The sequence below is a fragment of the Malania oleifera genome, chromosome 8 (genome assembly GCF_029873635.1).
Source record: "Malania oleifera isolate guangnan ecotype guangnan chromosome 8, ASM2987363v1, whole genome shotgun sequence".
NCBI classification, from domain to species: domain Eukaryota; kingdom Viridiplantae; phylum Streptophyta; class Magnoliopsida; order Santalales; family Ximeniaceae; genus Malania; species Malania oleifera.
This window is the reverse complement of record NC_080424.1, coordinates 48,065,566-48,086,646: the sequence shown is the minus strand read 5'-3', so window position 1 is coordinate 48,086,646 and position 21,081 is coordinate 48,065,566. Positions and strand designations below refer to the sequence as shown.

The window sequence follows — 21,081 nt, the reverse complement described above, 5'->3', positions numbered from 1 at the left end:
TCCTCTAGTCCACCTAGGCGCACAAAATTCAGAGACAAAATAAAGCCCATACCAAAAAGAATCCGTAAGATTTGGTCTAGAAAGGCATAAATAGAAGAAACCCACCATTGACCCTTGTCTCTAACTTCTAGCAGGACAGAGAGAAAAAAATCCCACTAGACTATCCACACTGTTACTAAAATGAGTATCCCACAACACGAGTATGCCTCCTGCAGACCTCTGGAAGGGTACATAAACCCAATCCTTGCTGCGACCTTCCCAAATCCCTCTTGCAACCTCCCCATCAACTAACTTGAGCATAGTCCCCTGGATTAACACAACATCATGAGAGTTTGTATAAATCCCGAGTATCTTCGAATATCTTGGAGTAATTTAGGGAAGTATATATTGTATATTATTTATTAAGAGAGATTTGTTTAGGAGATTATTTCCATATTTAGATCTTCCGATTGTATTATAAATACTGTAAATTGGTCTATACAATTTAATTCAAGAAATACAGAAATTACATTCTGTTTTCATGGTATTAGAGCTTAAACCTAACTATCAATGGTGGACACTGCTAGCCAAAGTAAAGGTTCGATGACCTCTGAATCTCACAAGGTCCTCCAACAGAGTTTCAGCTCGTGATTCACCCTGTCTTTGCATCAGAGGGAAGACCTCTCGAGTTAGGGTTTCATACCTTCAGTTTTTGTCACCGTTGCCGACTACCGCCCATCGCTCGTTAGCGGAGTCTTATGAGTCTGTGACAACCCTCGCCCAACTTCAAAGAGCCGTGAAGGTTTCACCAATGGCGTCGGCGGCTAGGAAACCCAGAACTACCTGAAACCCAGAGCTGGTACGAGATATCGGGAAATTCTCGAGATCCAAGATGTATCACAAGTGTGGTATCTGGCCATCAAGGCCAAACACGGCGGCGTTTTCCCCCGCCACGACCCCAAGCTGGCGCCGCAGAAGCAAGCGGAGAAACCGCCCAAGTTCTACCCCGCCGAAGATGTAAAAAAGTCGCTCGCCAACAAGCGCAAGCCCAAACCCATCAAGCTCAGAGTGAGCATTACGCCTGGGACAGTTTTGATTCTCTTGGCTAGAAGATTTAAGGGGAAGAGAGTTGTTTTCTTGCGACAACTTCCATCTGGGTTGCTTCTAGTTATTGGCCCATTTAAGGTTGATGGTGTTCCTTTAAGGCGCATGAACCAGTCTTACGTGATTGCAACTTCTACCAAGGTTGACATTTCTGCAGTTAATGTAGAAAAGTTTGATGACAAGTATTTTGCTAAGGAAGTAGAAACGAAGAAAAAGAAAGGGGAAAATGAGTTTTTTGAGATAGAAAAAGAGGAAAAGACAGCACTCCCGCAGCAGAAGAAAGATGATCAGAAGACTATTGATGCACCATTGATAGCATCAATTGATGGAGTTCCAAACTTGAAAGCTTGCCTTTACACACAAGATGAAAAGGTTATCTCATCTTCCACAAATATTTCTTCGGGTTCTTTAGCCCAAAGAGGTAATTTTTTGCAAGCCTTGAATATAACCTCTAAATCCAAAACTCCTTGGATTATTGATTCGGGTGCTTCTAACCACATGACCGATGCCTATCATCTTTTCTCATCATATTCACCATGTGCTGGAAATTTGAAACTTAAAATTGCAGATGGATCACTCTTGTTTGTCGCAGGCAAAGGGAATATCCGACTCTCTGACTCCATCACACTAGAATCTGCTCTTCATGTTCCTAATTTATCCTACAACTTACTATTCATTAGCCAGTTAACTAAAAACTCCAATTGTTCTACTAAATTTCTTCCCTCTCATTGTGTTTTTCAAGACCTATCATCGAGGAAGATGATTGGCAGTGCTAAGGAGTATGAGGGACTCTACTACTTTGAGGAGGCTAATGTAAGTGAACAATGTAAAACTACTATTTGTGATTCTGCATCTGTTTCTAGTGATAGTGAAATTTTGTTATGGCATTCTAGGATGGGTCATCCAAATTTTCAATATCTAAAACGTTTATTTCCTTCCATTTTTTCAAATATAACGTCTTCTGAATTGCACTCACACGAGATGGTTTGTTACTTTTATTGATGATCATACTCGTATTTGTTGGGTTTACTTGTTGAAAGATAAAACTGAAGTCCGTTCTATTTTTTCCAGTTTCCACTCCGTAATTCAAACACAATTCCAAACTCACATTCAAATTTTATGTACTGATAATGGTACAGAATATTTCAATGATATCTGGGGACATTATCTTCAAGAAAATGGAATTGTTCATCAAAGTTCTTGTGTGGATACCCCTCAACAAAATGGGGTTGCTGAACGTAAAAATAGGCATATTCTTGAAGTAGTTCAGGCATTGATGTTCACTACAAATATGAAAAAATATTTTTGGGGTGATTCCATTTTAACAGCTATACATCTCATTAATCGAATGCCTAGTCGAGTTCTTTCTTTTGTCACTCCTCTCCAGAAACTACAGGAAGTTTCCCAACACTCGGCTCCACTTCAATTTCTCTCTGAAAATCTTTGGATGTAGTACATTTATTCATGTTCATGCTCACAATCGGGATAAATTGGAACCTCATGCCATTAAGTGCGTTTTTATTGGTTACTTTCCTACTCGGAAAGGCTACAAATGTTATGATCCTATCACAAAAAAATTGTTTGTTAGCCTTGATGTCACATTCTTTGAAACCACTCCTTACTTCCCAAAGCCCTCTCTTCAAGGGAGAAATGGAGTGAAGATCGGTTCTTTGATTTCTATGTTGATGAATCTGTGCCATACACCAAGTCTACCATTGCATCATTTCCTGACTTGTCATGTACAAAAGATCACTTAACCTCAGTGGGAGATGAAAAAAAATAAAACAACACAAAAATACTTGTTTACTCAAGAAAGTCAACACAAAGAATAGGGATAAACTCATACCTGAGGCACCAAGAGAGTTGGAACCGGTGACAGCTCCGAGCAACCATAAGTCCACGCCCAATCCCGATTAGGTAATAGATGGTCATGAGCTCCCTTATGATAAGCCTATCTCTGATGACATCAATTTACCCATTGCAGTCAGAAAACAAACCAAGTCATGTACTCAATATCCCTGGTCAAAATACATGTCTTATAAAAGCCTGTCTACAGAATATAGTGCTTTTACTTCTAACCATTACAAGATAAAAATTCCAAAAAATATCCAGGAAGCCTTGGAGATTCGTAAATTGAGGGAAGCTGTCATGGAGGAAATGTGGGCTCTGAAAAAGAATGGAACTTGGGACGTTATGAATTTTCCGAGAGGGTAGAGGCCAGTTGGTTGTCAATGGGTCTTCATAGTGAAATATAGAGCTGATGGGATAGTTGAACGATATAAAGCCAGACTCATTGCAAAAAGGTTTACATAGACCTATAGCATTGACTACATAGAGACATTTGCACCAATGGCAAAATTGAATACAGTTCGGGTCCTCCTGTCCTTGGCAACTAACTTAGATTGGCCACTACAGCAACTCGACATTAAGAATGCATTTCTAAATGGCGAGTTAGAAGAAGAAGTCTACATGACGATACCACCAGGTTTCAGTAAGAAAGGTGAAGAAAACAAAGTATGTAAACTCAAGAAGTCCTTGTATGGACTCAAGCAATCTCCCAGAGCATGGTTCGAGAGATTTGCGAAAGTGATAAAGAATCAAGGATATCGACAAGGGCAATCAGATCACACTATGTTCTTCCAACAATTTGAAAGTGGTACGAAAACAATTCTGATAGTGTGTGTTGATGATATAATCCTAACTGGAGATGATACAGTGGAGATGGAAAGATTAAAGAAAGTCTTAGCTGCTGAGTTTGAAGTAAAAGACCTGGGACAAATGCGGTACTTCTTGGGAATGGAAGTTGCTAGATTGAAAAAGGGTATTAGTGTCTCTCAGCGAAAGTATATTCTTGATGTCCTAACCGAAACTGGCATGCATGGATGCAAACCTAGTGAAACCCTGATTGAAGCAGTAAAGAGGGTCAAAGACTGCGGAATACCAATTGAAAATGAGAGGTATCAGAGATTGGTTGGTAAACTAATTTACCTATAGCATACTAGACCCAACATTGCATTTGCGGCAAGTGTGGTAAGTCAACACATGCATTCACCAAAAAAGACTCACCTAGATGATGTGTATAAGATCCTTAGGTACCTCAAGGGTTCTCCGGGCAAAAGACTCTTCTTCAAGAAATGTGAAAGCAAGGAAGTAGAAATTTTCACAGATGCGGATTGGGCAGGATTAGTGAAAGATAGAAGGTCTACCACCGGATATTGCACCTTTGTATGGGGAAATTTGGTAACTTTTGGAGCAAAAAACAGAATGTAGTGGCTCGAAGCAATGTTGAAGCTGAATTTAGGGCAGTTGCACAAGGGATATGTGAAGGACTGTGGTTACGGAAACTCTTGGAAGAATTACATATCCCGATGAAATTCCCTATCAAACTCTATTGTGACAACAAAGCAGCCAACAGTAACTCTCTTAATCCAGTTCAACATGACAGGACTAAGCATGTAGAAATGGACCGACATTTTATCAAAGAGAAGGCTGAAGAAGGAACCATTTGTCTGACTCATGTACCTACCAAGGAACAAACTACAGACATCTTTACTAAAGGGCTAGCCCGTCAAAGCTTTGATGATTTCATGCGCAAGCTAGATATGATCAATATCTATGATCCAACTTGAGAGGGAGTGTAAAAAATCCTAAGTACCTTCAAATATCTTGGGAGTAATTTAGGGAAGTATATATTGTATATTATTAAGAGAGATTTTTTTAGGAGATTATTTCCATATTTAGATCTTCCAATTGTATTATAAATAATGTAAATTGGTCTGTACAATTTAATTCAAGAAATACAGAAATTACATTCTGTTTTTAGAATTCCTAATCAAAACCTCCTTGACCAAACTTTTTCTTCCTAAAATACCCTAAACCCCTTACATTCCAACTTAAAATCTTCATAACCAAACATGTTTGCTGTTTTTCCCAATACCCTTACCACCCCAAAATTGATGGAAGAAATCATACTCTTTAATTCTTTGTGCATCTCTTTTTTCCAACTCATATGTATTAGGACTGATGCCTAACTTAACCTCAGGTTTAGCATGACTCACTAATTTCAAATCAGTTAATGGTTATTTAGTCTTTTAGCGTTATTATTATCATGTGATAGAGTTATGTTAGTAAGTGTGAGTTAGTAAAAATATTATGGTCATTGGTATTGTACTTGTCATATATCATAAATTGAAGGAGAGACCTATCATTGAGGTTTGATCTTCCATTTGCCCAATTATTCAAAATGGTACTAGAGCATGATTCTGAGACCTAAACCCTAATTGTTACAACAACCCTCAAAACTGAAGCCTAAAACCCTAAATTTGCTGCATGTCTACCATTATAGAAGAATTTCCAGCAATACTACAGCCCTAGAAAACAGCCAGCAGCTGCCGGAAGTCAGACCAGTTGCTGAAAATTCCCTGGGTGACACTGCCAGTTCAGGAACAGAAAATCTACTATGGTACTTGCAAAAACATTACCAGTCACCCACAGACACTGCCGATCTGCCAGCCACTGAAGCTGTTTGTCAATGGTTATTGAATTTCTTGGGTCTGAAACAGAGGAATTTGCTGTGTTTTTATCCAATGTTCTAATTCTTTCCATAGATCACAACATCAAGCTGTTAGGCATGTGACCTTGGTCTCTACTGTGGAGCTAGATCCAAAAGGAGTTTGGGACCCCATTATTGAGAAGTTCAAAAAAAAGATTGGCAGGGTGGGAAAGGAACTTCTTGTCAAAAGTGAGCAGACTCACTCTTAAGTTTCATTAGGAGCACCTTGGCAAACCTTCCTATCTATTTTATGCCCCTCTTTCCTCTACTAGCTTTAGTTGCTAAGAAACTTGAAGGAATTCAAAGGAGATTCCTTTTGGGGGAGATTGGGGAAGGAATTTAAATATCACCTTCTCAAGTGGGGAGTGGTTAAACAACCTATTCATTTGGGAGGATTGGAGTTGAATCCCTCCACACTTTCAATAAAGCCCTTCTTGGGAAATGATTGTGGAGGTTCATGAAGGAAAAAACACCACCTTTGGCTGGGAATCATTGCTTCTAAATATGGGCTAGAGCATAACAAATGGATTACTCGTGCTAGTTTCGGACAGAAAATGCTGGGATGGTTTTTGCCCTTTGTCAAAATTCAAGTGGGGTATAGGAGCAATATTATTTTTGGCTTGATGTTTGGCGCAACGAGAGGGTTCTTAGTGCTACACTTTTCCATCTACAACTTGGCTTTACAACAAGGATGCCCTCATCAGTCATTATCTTCAAATCTCAGATCAGGGGATCTTCTAGAATATTCCTTTTATTAGAAATGTTGCAGATTGAGAACTCCATGTTCTCACTGACTTTTTCAGCAGTCTTACAATTTTCAGCACCAGAAACAAACCGAATGAACCAAAATAGACTTCGGATAGAAGTGGTGTCTTCATTATCAGATCTTTCCATAGGAAGCTCCCTCCAATGGGAACAAATTGCCGCCACCTTCCTTGGATTCACATCTCAGTAGTACCTACAAAAGTCACTTTTCTTGCCTGGGTGGCAGCACATGGAAAAGTTTTAACCTTGGACAACTTGCAGAAAGGGGGGCTCACCATTACCAATAGATGTTTTCTTTGGATGCTGATTTGGAATTAGTTGATCACATCCTTCTACATTGCCTCAGGATCAGGAACCACTGGAGCATGGCTCTGTCATTGACTGGACATTAGTGGATTACTACCAGCTCTGTGGGAGGGGAGCTTTGGGCTTGGAAAGGTATTTGAGCCACCAAGGAGAAGAGAAAGGCTTAGAGTCTGATTCCTCTTGCCATCTTTTGGTGTCCTTGGAAGGAAAGGAATAAGAGAGCCTTCAAAAATTCAACTATGCCAATTCTGATTTGTAAAAGCACTCGAATATGGTGATTTCCTCCCTCGTTCTTCTCCTAGCCCCCTTCTAATCTTCTTCTTCTTCTTTAAAGTAAAACCTTCTATCCTTGCCTACAGACTTCAAGGTCTTAAATTTCGATTTTGACTCAAATATCGAAGCTCCCAAAGTATGGAAATTTCAACAGAAAGTTTAGATTTCAATGTCGATTTCGATTTCGATTTGAAAAATAACGGAAATTAGTAGTAAAGCATAGAATTCTTTGTGAAACTTTAAAAATGGTTAACAAACATAATAATGTAAGTGTTAGGACCAAATATATAACAAATTAAATACATCTATATTTTGTATGAGGTGGAAAGGTTGTAAAATAGTATGTGTATCAAACATATTTGTGAGATAATGTACATTAAACATATTCAGTTAATACAAATGAAATTCATAAATCATTTAAATATTATTTATTATGCAAATAATTATAATTTAGACATGAATGGTTAAATAAAATGTTACTGTAAGTTTATTTTTTCATATAATTTGAAAAACACTTGTAATAATCTTTTGTATTGATAAAATAAATTAAAAGAGAAATTTCACTTAACTCCTAAATCTCTCATTTGAACTCCAATGAAATTTCATTGTACAGTTAAAATTTCGACAAGTTTCGCTAAAATTTCGAGGTTTCAATAAATTTCGGATGATTCGTTGAGATTTCAACGAAAATTATGCAAGACAGAAATCAACAGCCATTTCGATTTCGAGAGTGACGGAAATTGGACATTTCAACGGAAATTTCGACAATTTCATGGAAATTTAAGACCAGGCCTACAGTCGATCCTCCTTTCTGTTTGTGAACCCTATTGATTTCAACTAGTTATCACTAACTGCAGAGGCTCTCGCAACATTTGAACTCCATTCCCTGATGTTTGAAAACTTGTCCACTACCCCTTGAGACAATCAAAACATACTCCCTAACCACTCACGAGAATTGAAATAACATTCTCGACCATCAGACTAGTTGTGAGAAAAAACCTAGCCTTGCGAAACCTCTTTCTCGTCAACCTACAATCGCAATCTTTGTTCCGCGAGCCAAAGTGGTCACCATTTCAATTTAGCAACCTCCAAACACCATCAAGATCCCTTGTTACACCCAGAAAACCATCATCCTACTCATTGAAATCCTTTTCCTGACATTTTTTATTTTCAAGGTATCTCCTTGTCATTTTAGTCAAGATATATAGAAAAGTGTTCTCTTTTGAATGACTCCCTTCGACGCTCTTAGAATTATTGAGCTGACTGGGAATAAGTATTCTCACTATGTTTTGCTAGATAATGAGATTTAGTGGACCCAAGAACAATTATTGAATTTTGGACGCAAAATATTGAATTTCCTTTGATAAAGAAAAAGAATTTTTCAGGAGGATCATTGATTATCAAATTTGTGTCAAATTATTTCAGCAAGATGACTGTTATTGAAAATTGTTATATTTTGGGGGTAGATTTTCTTTAAGGAATTCTAGAAGGCTAGGAAGAATCAGGCTGGTGGATAAGGTAAAAGACAACAGTGATATCAAAAAGTTTTGGGGCTGGGCATGTAAAAAGTTTGGATTAGTAGGCATATAGCAACTAGAAGTAAATAGTATTATGTATAATGAGCTGCATAATAAGCCTAGTTATGCAGAGGTGGTGAAGAAAGGAGTTGCACTCGATCGGATACGAGGAAATTTACGTGGCTTTAATTGAAATTTTTAGAATGGCAAATCCATGAACTTGGGAAGAACATAGTTGTGGGAGAGAGACCCTAAAGCATTTTTTTAGGACTAATTCTCGTTCAAACTTCAAAAAAGTCCTACCTACTACTATTATTGGAATGAAGCCTAATCGAAGATAGTGGAAGTGGACAAGAACTTGTATGTTGCTTGATTTGGCCTACAAGCCTCGTTTTGAAGCTTGCTTTTCCAGTTGGCCCAAGTTCTAAATGGGTTGGATTAGCAAGTTTAGCTTGGTTGGAAAAGGAGAAGTTCGTTTCAAACATACTCTCAGAACTAAATGGGGGATTTGACTCGACGAAGAATAGGGAAGTGGAGATGCTAGTGTTCTTTAAGGGGGAGGAAGATTATGTGAAGAAGGATAGGTGCAATTGTTCAACCAGTTTGGGAGAGCCATAGACAGTGTTGGAAGATAGGAATGAAAAATTGACACAGAAGAGAGTTCATTGTTCCCATTCAAAAATTGGCAACTAGATTTCAGCAGAAATTGAGAAGATTCAAGGGGAAGAGATTAGTGAAAATGTGGTGAACTCTGATTCAGAAGACAACCTAAGCAACTTTTGTGACTCTGACAATAGTTTGCTAGTTAACCAGTTGAAAGGTGAGCTGGATATGGAAGAAGATGACAAATGGACAGAATCGTCAAGAGATCTTCATTTCTATAAAAGAGAGGGCAAAATATTACGAAATGAGATTCCTTTACATGGAAGGCAGCTTATAAGAGAACAGAGTTCTCTAATGTCCTTTGACACTGAGCAAGGGTTAGAAGATTCTGCTAAGCACAACTTAGATCAAAATACAACTTTGTTTGAAGGGGGTCTTTGTCCCTTGTTCTTGATCCTATTCTTAATAAGGTGGACGTCTTTGCTATTCCTTGTAGTTTTGGGAAGGGTAATGATGAAGAGACAGCAATTCCATCGAATGATATGAATTCTTCGGAAGTTGAAAAAGGTATTCTTTCCTTTCCTGTCCAGTCCCTTTCTCCTTTTGATGCTTTATAACGTAACGAGGGATTTGTTGGGGGTAGTGCCTCTAATTTTGGTCTAGGGAATAGTGAGAGAGACTATAAAGACCCAAACCGAACTTCTAAATGACTTGGGTTTTGTTGAATAATTAGTAAAACGGAAGACCTAACATCAATGATAGGTCTCTCTTTATTTGTAATATATGTCAAGTACAATGCCAACGACCATAATACCCTTACTAACTCACACCTACTAACCTAACTCTTAACACATAATAATAATGCTAAATGACTAAATAACCATTAACACTCCCCCCTCAAGCCTCCCCCTCATGCTGGAGCATATATATCAAATGCTCCTAGCTTGTTACAAATGAATTTCACACAAGCACCTCCCAAAGTTGTAGTGGACAAATCAGCAAGCTGAAACTTCACATATGGTTGTAATAAGCTTCTGTACAAGTTTCTCCCAAATAAAGTGGCAATCAACTTCAATGTGCTTTGTTTGGTCATAGAAGACCAGGTTGGAGGCAATATGATACCAGCTCGATTATCACAAATCAACTCTATAATCAGAGAATGGAAAGCCTAGTTCTTTCAACTTGTTCTTCAACCAAACAAGTTCACATGTAGTTTGTGCCATAGCCTTATACTCTAACTTAACACTTGACCTAGCTACCACAATTTGTTTCTTACTTTTCCAAGACACCAAATTACCACCAACAAAGATACAACACCCGATTGTGGATCTTTGGTCAGAAGGCAACCTGACCCAATACACATATGTATATCCCTGAATATGAGTGTGATCCCGATCTTGATGCAAGAGACCTCTCCTTGGTGCACCTTTGAGATATCTCAAAATGCGAATTACTGCATCCCAATAATTCTCGAGGAATCGAGAAATTGACTCACAACACTTATTGCGAAGGATATATCTATTAGAGTGACTACAAGATAATTCAAATTTCAAACAAGTCTTTGGTACCGTCCTGGGTTAGGCAACAAGTCACCCATATTTGGCACTAACTTACTTTTGGGATCCATGGGTTTATCAATAGGTTTGGATCCCAACAACCCCGTTTCATCTAAAAGATCAAGAACATACTTTTTTTGTAAGAAGACGGTTCCCATATGAGATCTCGATACTTATATACCCAAGAAGTACTTCAATGGTCCCAAGTCTTTGGTCTAAAACTTACTTTGTAGGAAAAGCTTTAGGTCTTGGATGCCTTGGTCATCGTCACCAATGATCATAATGTCATCCACATACACAATAAGCAAACTCCTGCTTGATGGAGCATGACGATAAAATACAAAGTGATCTATTGCACACCGTTAGAGGCCAACCTCAAGTACTATAACACTAAATCAGCCAAACCATGCTATGGAAGATTGTTTTAATCCATATAATGATCTCTTAAGCTGACACACTGAGCTTGGCTCCTTCTAAGCAACAAACACCAAGTGGTTGCACCATACAAACCTCCTCATGAAGATCACCATGTAGGAAAGCTTTCTTTCACATCTAACTGATGTAGAGGCCAATGACAAGCAGTGACTAAAGAGATGAACAAATGTGCTGAGGCAAGTTTAGCGATCGGAGAGAATGTGTCTCAATAATCCAAACCAACACCTATGTATATCCCTTATCAACAAGGTGGGCCTTCAAATGAGCCACATAACCATCAGGATTGACTTTCACATTGTACACCCAACAACAACAAACCATAAACTTATTAGGAGGAAGAGGTACCAAATCCAAGTATCATTATCATGTAGTGCACACACTTCTTAACCATTGTAGTCCTCCATCCAGAATGGTATAGGGCTTCATAAATAGATTTTGGAACAGCAACAAAAGACAAAGTACTAGTGAAATAGTAATACGAGGGTCACAAGAAATCATAACAAACAAAATTAGGGATTGGATGTTGGGCACAAGTGCGTTTACCTTGCTTCAACTACAAGAGGATCAATATCATGGGAAATAAGATCATTTGATGAGGGAACTAAAAGTGCAATAGTAGAAGCTGGAGAAGGCCCTTCTTCCTTGAGTCACTGTGTGTATACCTACAAATTGGGATGATCCAAGTGGCAAGAAGGACTAAAATTGGATGAAGATGTAGGAAGATTGGGCACAAATAATAGGTCAGGATCTAGAAGGCAAGGCAGAGGGAGGGTCTCATCAAGGTCAACATAACTCAGGAATCGGAGTAGTATGGTGTAGCCTCAAAAAGGTGATAGTATCAAAGACAAAGAATCGATGTAAAGTAGGGCTATAACATAGATATCCCTTTTGAGTATAGGAATGACCCAGAAATATACATTTGATAGCATGAGGATCCAACTTATCCATTCCTAGAGTTAACTGATGGACAGAGGACACGCAATTGAATATACAAGGAGGAAGCAGAACAAAGGAGCCTTAGGGAAGATAATTGAATATGGGATTTTACCACCAAGGACAGAGGATGGATTTTTGTTGATAAGGGAGTAAGTTGTGAGCACAACATCACTCCAAAAAACCTTGGGGGCATTCATTTGATACAATAGGGTACGAATGACTTCAAGAATATGTTTATTTTCCACTCTACGACTCCATTTCGCTGTGGAGTTTGGGCACAAGAGGACTAATAGATCATACTAGAATTAGTCATATAAGTAGTGAATTGGGTATTGAAGTATCCCTTAACATTATCACCATGAGCCTCATGTCCTATACCAATTTTCTTCCTCATCTTCAGATCCTGAATAACCACAAAATTAGGAAAGAAAGTGACAAAACAATTTAGTGATTTTGTAAGCTTACTAACTAACATGAGATTGAAAGGGGATTTAGGAATATATAAAACAAAAGAAAAAAGAGAGATGGAAGGTGTAGGATTTCCCTTAATAGCAATGGTGGACCCATTAGCAAGGGTAACTTAAGGTAGATTTTTAGGATATTGGACGGCAGAAATGAAGTTGGTTGCACCTGTTATATGGTTAGTGGTAGTAGAATTGATAACCTAGGGACTAGTGGGAAAGATACCGGATGACATACAACATGTAGGATATTTTGGGCAAAAGATGTAATATGATAAGATGCTTGTTGAGACAATTGATATTGCAAAAAACTTGAATACTACTATTCTAATAGTCACAGTATGGGCGATTCACTCAAACAAGTGACTAACGAAGGAACCATACTTTTGGGATTTGCGAACTCCATCCCAACACTCACAAACTTAGACCAATGATAACAAGATTAAGCCGCCATTTGGGAGCACTTAAAAACAAAGTACTTATAGCAGTTATCACTAAAAATAAGCATTTTACAAAAAAGGTGGTGTTTGGCTTGTACTACAACAAACACTTATTGTAAAAAGTGCTTTCTTAGAACCATTTTTTTTGGAACTATTTAAGTGAATTTTGAGAAGTAATTTAAGATAGCTTTTTGACCATTTATAAGTGGCATTGTTCTTAGGTGGGGTCAATTTTGTAAATATAAAAAACTTTAGTAGCTATTTTATAATTTAAAAAATACATTAGAAGATAATCATATATTATTTTATTATGTATTATAATATATTAATTACTAATGAAACATAATTCAATTATGGAATGAAGAAGAAGAACCATCTATTAGTTTAAATTAATATTAAAAATTAAAAATACTAATTTGATTAATAATATTATTTGAACATAAATAAATATGATAATCATATGTTATAAATTAATAACAAGATTATTATTAATCAAAAAAAAATATTATATTATTTTTACTTAATAAAAATATTTAAATGTTAATTAAAAATAATAATTAACATAATTATAAATTAAAAATTAAATATATATTATTTTATTAAGCATTATAACCTGTTAGTTATTAATAAAATATAATAAGATTATGGAATGAATAAAAAGAACCATCTATAAATTTAACTTAGCATTAAATAAACTAAAAATTTTAATTTAGTTATTAATGCTATTTTGAACATAAATTAACATGATAATCAAATGTTATAAATATACATTGATAACATGATTATTGTCAATAAATAAATAATATTATATTATTTTGGTTAATAAAAAATCTTTAAATTTTAATTATAAAAGTAATATACTTATCATTTAAATTATTAGTTATAAAAATATCAATATTTTTATTTAAAATATATTTAAAAATACATATAAATTATTATGCTTCAATTCTGGATTGAAAAAGAACTATTTAGTAATTTAAATTAGCATTAAATAAATTAATTCAATAGAAGGCTTAACACCTCCATCAGCCAACAAATTACCCACTCCTAGATGTTGTTAGCATCCATGGGTGTATGCTTGGATCCCAACAGCCTAGTCTCATCTAAAAGGTCTAGGACATACCTCCTGTGTGACAAAATGGTGCCCAAAACAAGATCTAGATACTTCTATATCCAAGCAGCATTTCAACGGCCCAAAATCTTTTGTTTGGAATTTAGTTTGTAAAAAAGCTTCAAGCTCTAAATACCTTGACCATTGTCATCAATAATCACAATATCATCCACATATAAAACGCACAAAATCCTACTAGAAGTAGTATGGCAATATAATACAAAGTTATCTACTGCAAACCAAGACCAAACTCAAGAACTCATTGAGGTTAGGACTCAAGGCGACTCAAAGCAAGTAACATTACAGAAACAAAAAATAAAGAATAAAAAATAAAATGATGCAAGGCAAGACCATAACAGTGATGTCCCTTTTAGTACATGCATAGCCAAGAAAACCAAATTTGGTAGCACGAGGATCCAACTTATCCACCCCCAGAGTTAACTGATGAACAAAACACAACTGCACATACAAGGAGGTAGAGAACAAAGGAGCATATGGGAAGAGAATAGAGTAGGGTATTTTACCACCTAGAATAGAGAATGGCATTCTATTGATACAAGAGCAGTGGTGAGCATGGAATCAGTCCAAAACACTTAAAGGGCATTCATCTGGTACAACATAATGCGAGTGGGTTAAAGGATACGTCTATTTTTCCTCTTTGCAACTCCATGTTGTTGTGGAGTGTGGGCACAAGATGACTAATGAACCATACCAAACTTAAATAGTCATATAGGTAGTGAATTGGGTTCTAAAGTACTCCTTGGAATTATCATTGCAAAGTACCAAATTGAGTCTTTATTTAGACCAAGTGACACAAAAGATAAGAACTAACTCAAAACAGACCTTTAATAAATAAAATTTAGGTCATTCTTGAGTACTTCTTCAATAAGCAAAAGGGATATTCATTAAAAGGCATCAACTGAATGGAACCCATGAACAAAACCGCAACCACTATGCCATCTAGCAGCAATAGTAATCCATTGTTTTATAAAAACATTAAGGCATGTGTTCCTCTAAAAGCTCTCTTATCCCTTTTCCCTACACACCAACCAAAAGATGACAAAGGGACTGAGGGACACGGCTTTCTTCATCTGCTTACTAGCATAGATTCCATTCCAAAGCCATGGCTCACCTTCCGTTGTTCTAGCAATAGCCCAATTCACATGGGCCAACCCCTTTTCTAAAGGTTGTCCATGGTAAGACTTTTCCCAACAGTTGCCTCACATGCAAAAGAAAGAAACTTCAGTGGGGGCAGCTCTTTGCCAAATGGGCTTCAAGGAAAGTTGTCAAAAGTTTATCTTGAGGGAGAAAGTGTCCTATATATGACTGTGAACATGCCTTTGATCTACAAAAGTTACAAAATATCAAAAACCTAATTTTGACACAACCCAACTAGGACCCCAAACATCAAAACGGATGAACATGAAGGGGCTTAATACCCGTTTATTAATTCAAGAAGCAAACAGAATACAATGATTCTTTCCCAATTAACAAAACTCACGCTCAAGATAGACACACCACTCAAAGAACTAGTTGTTTTAACTTGTCTAACAAAGGATAACCAAGGCAACAATGGATTTGGAGAGGAATAGCAGTAGCAGTACAAGTAGTAGGAGGAAATAGCGAGTCAAAGTAGTAGAGTCTACTCACCAATTGTCCTTTGCCAATCGTCTTCCTCATCTTCAAATCTTAAACGACAACAGAACGAGGGGAAAATGTTACTGAACAATTCAAGGATTTTGTAATCTCGTTTGTTAACATAGGATCAAAAGAAAATTTAGGAATATACAAAATAAAAGAAGAGACATATGAAGTGGTTAATGGTAGTATCAGACTCATCGAGGTAAACGAGGCAAGCTTTGGGAATGCTAGAGGGTGGAAAATAAATTGGTTACGTAAGTCATATGATGAGTAGGAGCTGAATTTATAACCCAAGAACTAGTGGGAGAAAAACTGGACAACAAAAAAGTTGTAGCCTGTAGGATTATCTATCTAAGCAAGAAATACAATGGGAAGAGAAGCTTTGCTCAGATGCCTGATATTGCAGGAACTTTGAATACTCTTTCTTTGACACAGACTCCCCACCTGTTGAACCTGGAAAAATGGAATTTGGCAGCTATATTGCAAGGTTGTTTACCATGAAGATCTCACACTACTCAATCATATGAGTCAATATGACCTTGTCCACAACGTGTTCATGCATGAGGGCTTCTACCACATGCATGGGTGTTAAACCTGCAAAGACCCAAAGGACTGTTATCTGCACCTTTACTATTGCATCTCACAAACTGCCCCTGTTATAGGTTGCGCAACGTTGAGTTCCTTGTGGCTGAGCTTCATCTCTGCAAAGTACTCTGTGACACTCTTGTCACCTCATTATAAGTCAAATACTCCACGAATAGATCATATTCACATGTAAAATTACAGGGAGTACTCAGCTCTAAACGATTTGATTTTGCCCTAAAATGACAACCCAACATAAATTATCGGTTTCTAATCATGCAAAACGTCAAAATGGTGACGGACAATTATCGGTTACATTCATTTTTTTTTATCAGTTAATGAAAATTTTAAATTTAATTGAACTCTAACTTTGGGCCATAGTTTATTACAAGCTGCTCTTTTAGAGCAAGCCCATGTGCTAAGTAGTCCAGCCCAAGCCCATGAAATTAAAGCCGAAGTAACCAAAGATGTCATTTTATAAGGGAAGGATGGCACTCAAATTTTGTTTTAAATCAATGTAGGGCTGAGGGGAATGGGAGTGCTCAGTGCTAGAGTAGAGCACTGCCTTGTGAAGAAACATAGGAGTGGAACACGTTGCCCCACATCATCTCAGGAGAGGGAAATAGCCCTCATCCACATCTATGAAATACTTCTATCCCCATTTAAGAATATTATTATTATTATTGTTATTTTTATAATAAAAGAAGACGTATTAAGGTAGAGAATGTACGACCAAAGCAAGGATACTAAATCCTCAAAAAAAAAAACAAAAAACAAAAACAAAAAACTGAAGAAAAACTCAAAAAGAAAAAATAAAATAAAAGCAGAACAAAAAGAGAAAATAAATACTATTGAAATCAACCTAGGAACCCCCTCTTCAAACCCTTCCAATCATAGTTCACTGAAAACACTTCAAATTAGCTAATTCCCTCTAACCCTTCTTCACCCTAGATTTGCCACCATCAAGCTTGACTTCATCACCTCCTTGATCAAATAACATAAGGCCCAAGTCATCCAAGAACCTCGAGTTTCAATGTCCTTCCCAGGAATTTCCTCTAGAACGAGAGTAGCCAGAATTCCATCCTTAACCTTTTTAACATCTTTGAGGGCCTCCTCTTGAAATAGATTAATACTTTCCAAACCTTCTAATGGAGGACACAACATGTAAGTCAAATCCCGGAGACGATCAATGGAAGAGTTAATGGAATATCCACACTGTTCCCTAATATGGTCCAAGAATAGAACTTTTTGGCATTCAAAACCACTACTCCCTATGTTGTCCTCATTCCATACATCTCCCCATCTCTTACTTTCCATAGTCGATTTCGCCCTCTCATCGATGGATCTTCCCATATACTTAATACCCCTTAAGAATCCCTCTTTATAATTTTATGTGTTTTGTCACCAGAGAATTCTCATTTATCCTCAATAAGTTTCCTCCCTTCAAAACCCATTTGCATTTCCTTAGGATGAGCATACACCTCACCACTCCTCGAATTATCCAAATAAACTCCCTTAATAGCTTGATTTCCCACCAAATCAAAAATAAAATCTTGGTTTTAAAAATCACAAGAATAAAAATTCTTAGAACTAGACTCCCCCCCTTACATTCCTAGAGATCCCCTTAATGTCATTTTCCTGTAGCCAAGGAGCAGTAACAGACTTATCAGGCCTTCCTCTTTCTGTCCGCTGCACTATACTTTTGTCAAAGCATCCCTCATCATGGCAATCAAAGATTTTATTAGAAGAAGAGCAAAAAATCAGATCATATTGTACACCATTTGAAAATGGACACTGTTTGATTTTTTGTTGCTTTGAAGGACGATGACCCCTGTATCCTCCCAAGTCGTGGGTGAAGAGGCTCCCTTTCCAGCTTGATTCCCCACCAACCCAAAAATGAAATCCTAGTGTCAAAACCACAAGAATAAAAATTTTTAGAACTAGACTCTCCCCCCCCCCCCCCAACATTCTTAGAGCTCCCCCTAATGTCAGTTTCCTCCAGTAGAGGAGAAGCAACATACCTATCAATCCTTCCTCCTTCCTTCGGCTGCATAGTACTTTTGTCAAAGCATCCCTCATCATGGCCATCCAAGATGTTATTAGAAGAAGAGCGTAATATTGGATCACCTTGAACACCATTTGGAAATGGACGTTGTACAATTTGTTGCTCCTTCGAAGGGCAATAAGCCCAATATTCTCCACTAGTCGTGGGCGAAGGCTGAAGAGGTTATGTTAAGGCGATTGTAGATACTCTTGGGCATTTCCAGTTAAGTGGCTTGTCTACTCTTTTGATGAAGCTTCCCCACTAACCAAGCCCAATTTGAAATCAAATGAATGCTTTGGGATTCCTTAAACACTAACCCAACAAAGAGTTTAATAGGCTCTCATTATTTTTGAACAGTCGGCCCAAATCAATGTTAATGTACAATAATCCAGGCCTAGTCCACTCTTTCTTCGGTAACCCATCTTCAGCGCAAGAAACCCTATATGCCTCAATCTTCGTCTTCTCGTCGTCCACACAAAAGCCCTAGCGACCTTTGTTTTCAACTGCTCAGCTAGCAACACTGCCTTTAACACTGTCAATTGATCTCGATAAGCTAACTAAATGAAATCCTCTTGCAACCCCCCCCCCCCTCTGAAATGAGCACAAACCATCTCCTACACATTCTTAGAAGCCAATTGCCCTCCACCATCGCCTACGCTTCCAGCAACGATCTGGCTACATAAGCAACTTTTGTGTGTCTTCTTGCTATCTATTCCATTCGAGCATGATTGACAAGAACTCTCCAAAGCAACAAAGGCATCCCCAAATCGAGACTGCCCTTCCCCTTTCAACCCTTCAGGAACAAAGACGGAATACTTCTTACACCTCCATCCATGTCCTAATTCCATGAATTTCCCTGCCCTAGTCACATGAATCCCTATCTAATAATCAACATAACCGACCCTAAATCTTTGAAATCCCTTTGCCTAAACTACCAACAAGACCCAAAAACCCTTGAGAAAACCATAAAGCTGCTCCTGAAGAGAGTCCCACCAATTACACTTCAGATTCTTCTAAAGAACAAACAGAGCTTCAACTTTAAATAGAACATTTATACTCTAGTTTTCAGTTTTTTCGATCAAATTTATTTGTAAAACCAAAAATTGAAACCAAAAATGGATTTTAAAAACTTAGAAAATCGCAATTGAAAAATCAAAATAAAATGTGAAATAGTTCGGTTTTGGTCTAGTTTTCAATTTTCCAGTTGTACAAATGTTACTGGAATATAAGAGCTTGGCATAACCCAAATCTCCTTGCTATATCAAGATGCATGCACATCCAAGTTCCACAATAGGAGGAGGATCAATGCATCTTATTTAGCCCATACTTCTTTACTTTTGTCATAACTAAGCCTAGCTCGAAATGAGCGTTTAGATTTTCCAAAGCCTGTCAAATAATCTTGACAACCATAGACCACTACACATAATTCTTTCCATCCAACTTTTCAGTTGTTATTTGCAACACTGATGAAGGAAACATACTTATAAAATTCATGCACTCCATCCCAACATTCACAAACAACAGCAACATGGAACACAATTAAATGAACAACAGCAAACAACTAGAATGACCAACAAGTCACAAATAAACTAGCATAAAACTGCCACATCCCCAAGGAACTTAGTTACCATTGACATACATCTCTAATGGTAACAAACAATCATTAACCATGATCCATGAGTGAACGAACAAAATGAGTAAAGATTTTTAGCAGAAAACATTACCCATAACTTGATATTAAGGGGTATAGAGGGATTCAAAGCATGTGGGAAGAGGTCAGAGCAAAACTAGTGCTTAACAAAGCCCCACGGGCCACCACATGGCAAGGGAGCAGTTGGCCTTCGACAGGCTTTTGTGGGTGCATGTCTAGTCCTTTGGCAATGAAATTTGAGGAAGTTACAAGTCAACAATGCCTATGACGTTCTGTGGGGTTTTTTTCCAAAATCTACAAGGGGTGGCAGTGATGTCCAGGAATTTTTTGGCCACTTGTTTTCACTCAACTCCTAGAGTTGTTTCAAGTCTTTGGTTGGTGCAGATAACCATCTTACAATGGCCGACATGCATAAGTTTATGATGTTTCGGGTTTAGTTTGACGATGTCTACAGCATTAGGGTTTACGTTGGATCATGCACTAATGCCATGTTAGATTACCACTTCACTTAAAAGCTTAAACTATTAGGTTGTGCGCCAAGTCGCCAACCATGTACATCAAGCCTTAATAATTCTCGTAAATATTTTATAGAGTATTTGACCGTGATAACATGTCATTACTGCTTCATCGTTATTTGAAAGGCCTAAGTCCCCTCTAAGATTAAGGCTTCTATTTGGTTGGTTGTTCTTATTAGAGTCAAAACCAATTTAACCAACAATCTATTGCAAAATAGGTCTTCAAAAGTTTTAGCTCTGCATATGTACTTTATATTTTGTAATTCAAAATTTGTTTCTCATCTTTCTTTCTTTCTTTCTTCATCTTCTTTCTTTTCTATATTTTCTTCCCTTTTTTTTTTAGCATTCTCTTTTGGAGGGTTTGGAGTAAATTATTTGGTTAATTTGGAGAGAAGTGGATTTGGCGTGGAGGATTTGCTGACTGTTTCCCATACAGGTTTTGTAGAAGTAGAGATTGCTAGCTTTGTCGAGATGAGGCTCATGTGGGTTTTTTGTAGTTTTGTGGAGTATTCAAATGGAACGGAATGCATGCATATTTACGGGGAAGAAGATGACCAGTCCTATGCTCTGGGATAGGATTCATTATATGGTTCCACATTGGGCTTTTCGC

At 37.4% G+C, this 21,081-nt stretch overlaps 1 protein-coding gene and 1 pseudogene across 7 annotated transcripts in view; one reads left to right on the top strand and one right to left on the bottom strand.

Annotated features, from left to right (window-relative positions):
• LOC131162326 (uncharacterized) overlaps positions 1–21,081 on the bottom strand; it is a 66,192-nt gene that overhangs the window by 35,614 nt on the left and 9,497 nt on the right. For 2 of the 7 annotated variants that reach the window (XR_009138742.1, XM_058118676.1), the window contains exon 1: positions 2,930–3,058. The exons of the other annotated variants lie outside the window; for them this stretch is intronic. The gene's annotated coding sequence lies outside the window, so the exon portion shown is untranslated. Of the gene's footprint in view, positions 1–2,929; positions 3,059–21,081 lie in introns of those variants that run through there. 7 annotated transcript variants of the gene reach the window in all.
• Positions 791–9,716, top strand: LOC131161737 (large ribosomal subunit protein eL6-like; annotated as a pseudogene).